This window comes from Ictidomys tridecemlineatus, unplaced genomic scaffold (genome assembly GCF_052094955.1).
Source record: "Ictidomys tridecemlineatus isolate mIctTri1 unplaced genomic scaffold, mIctTri1.hap1 Scaffold_112, whole genome shotgun sequence".
Lineage (NCBI taxonomy): Eukaryota > Metazoa > Chordata > Mammalia > Rodentia > Sciuridae > Ictidomys > Ictidomys tridecemlineatus.
In genome coordinates, this window is record NW_027521049.1 from 55,537 (window position 1) to 58,292 (window position 2,756).

The 2,756-nt window shown below is 56.2% G+C and overlaps 1 pseudogene; it reads left to right on the top strand.

Annotated features, from left to right (window-relative positions):
* The first annotated feature begins 449 nt into the window (after nt 1–449).
* On the top strand, nt 450–2,417 carry LOC144372511 (uncharacterized protein KIAA2013 pseudogene; annotated as a pseudogene).
* Nucleotides 2,418–2,756: the final 339 nt, after the last annotated feature.

Here is a 2,756-nt window from a genome sequence, read left to right on the forward strand (position 1 = left end):
TCAGTGGAGGAAAATCAGAATCCTTTTCACATTTCCCAAATTAAAAATGTTTATTTTGCCTCTGCCATTCATCTGTAATGTAAGAATTGTCTCCACTAAGTGCCATTGGTAGTTTTGCTGTACTTTTCAGCATTTATTTTGACTATCAAGAAATCATATTTCTCCTGATCACAGAGTAATTTAAATCATATTTTTTTTCCAATTCAGCAATATATATCTTTCTCAAAGACCTAGAAGCAATTCCTTTGAAATATAACCATTAAGAAGTTCTTGTCAGGGAGGTAACTGAGAAGGAGGAGGTAGCAGCGACGGTGGCTCTCCAGGAGGCTGTGGCGGGTGTCAGGTGGGCGCCGTGGTCCCGGCCAGGGAGTGAGGCAGGGCCGGCCTGGTTGGTGGGCTGGGTGGCGGCCCGCGGCCGCCGTTCGCCTTAGCCCGCGCCTGGCTGCCCGATGTGGCTGCAGCAGCGCCTCAAGGGGCTGCTGGGACTCCTGTGAAGCAGCTGGGCCCGCTGCCTCCTCTGCTGCTTGGCCTCCTGCTGCTGCTCCAAGCTCCAGGGTGTGGCGGGCGCTGGGTGGCAGGCGGCGTATGCCTGCAGCCCTGGGCCTGCTGCGAGCTGGGCGCCCCTGAGCCCTCTTCCTGCATGGAGGCGGACACCCGCACCTGGCACGGCCTGCGGGATCGGTGCGAGGCCGTTCCGCTGGGCCCAGGAGTGCAGGCCTTGGTGCCCATTGGCTTCCGAGCTCTGAACGTGACCGCCAACCGGCTGTAGGTGACTCCTGGAGAGCCGGAGCCCCACCCCCACCCCCGTGGCCCCGGACTTCGTGCCCTTCTGCATCTGCGCCCACTGAAAGTGCTGGCCGAAGCTGTAGAGGCTGTGGTGCTGCTGCGGGAGGGGCCTGCAGCTCGGAAACCGAGGCTCTGGCCCTTCAGCCGCCGGCCTTGAGCCTGCCTCAGCCTCCTGTCTTGCTGTGGTGTCTGGCCTTGACTGTGTGTTGCTGCAGGAGGACTTTCTGTCTCACCGGGCTGACTCCACGTCTATCTGCAGTGCATTCAGCTCAACAACCCAATGCAGCACGTGGCCGCGCTGCAGACTGTGGGGCCCACTGCAGGCCGTTCCTGAAAGCCTTCACCAGCATCCTGGAGAAGGTCGGAGATCATCAGTTCCCACTCTACTCTGGCGGATCCACACCAATGCCCTCTGGGCATGGGCACCTGGTAGTGGTGGCTGCCAAAAAGCTAGTAAACCAGCTCCAGGTGGCTCCCAAGACGCAATTGGATGAGATGGTCCTCTGGGTGGTGTAAGTCTCAGGCCCCATCAGCCCCCAAGTTCTCAAAAGCAAAGCCGCTAAGGAGCTGAAGGCACTCCAGGACTTGGCCCGGAAGGAGATGTTGTATCTCTTGGAGATGCCCGAGGTTGAGCTGTTTCTGGACCACCAGCGCCTCTGGGTGCAGCTGTTTTGCCCAGTGGTGGAAATGAAGATCACCCTACCCGCACAGGCCATTAGACCTGACTCTGAACCTGACACTTTACTACATGCCCTCCTGCTCACCAGCCCCTCTGGTCAGTCCCTCCTTGAGCCATGGGAGCAAGAGCAGCTGGAGGCCAAACTCAACTACGAAGACGACTGCTTCAGCAACCACACCACCATGCACACCAAGAACCTGTGGCCCGCCCAGCTGTCCTTGGTGCAGCAGATCCTGCAGCTCTCTGACCTGTGGAGGCTGACCCCCCAGAAGCGTGGCTGCAAGGGGCTGGTGAAGGTGGGCGCTCCGGGCATCCTGCATGGCATGATGCTCAGCTTTGGGGGACTGCAGTTCACGGAGAACTACTTGCAGTTCCAGGCCGACCCAGACATGCTGCACAACAGCTATGCGCTGCACGGCATCAGCTACAAGAACGACCACATCGACCTGGCCGACACCGAGGGCAAGCCCTAGCTTCAAGTATCTGTGAAGTCCCACAGCCAGCCCGTCAAGATCTTCGCCTATGAGGCAGGCTGCCTGGACAATCCAGTGGAGCTGATCTCAGCCTACGGGGGCCACACCTTCTCAGTCATGGTGATGCCCATCAGGCCGCTGCTCCTCATCTCCACCGACCTCACACACCTGCAGGACCTTCGGCCCACGCTGCACCTCAAGGCCATCTTGGCCCTCAATGAGCACATGGCCCAGCAGGACGCAGGGCTGCCCTTCCTCTTCTGGTTCAGCGTGGCCTCCCTCATCACCCTCTTCCATCTCTTCCTCTTCAAGCTCATCTACAACGAGCACTGCCCCTCTTCAGGAGCAAAGAGGACACCAGTGTCTGAGGAACTGCGAGTCCTGCTTTCTGCCACTGTTGCATAAGACACCATCTGCTGCTACAGACAAGGGATCCTTTGGAAGCACCTACCCTTTGTGCCTTGTGGGGGACAGTGACGCACAAGGAAGTGCTTATAGATGCCAGCTTGCATTGAAAGGAACAAGTGTCCCATGGGTAGGGAGGGGCCAGTGGACCTGTAAGCCTTCTACTCAATAAAGTGAACCTGTGCAGAGCTTAAATATATATATAATGTTTTCTAGTGACTATGGTAGAGGAGTCTTAACTCAGAAAAAACATCAACTAGCAAGTAAAAATGGTCTAATCCCATTGACTAATCTCCCTTACCCTGAGTGCTTTCTAGTACTTTAGGTGCTGGGTTACCTTGACACTTAAAACTCTCCCTTCTTTTGGTTCAATAGAGTTGAGTTCAGACTCTCTTCTCTATTAAAATAGTCTT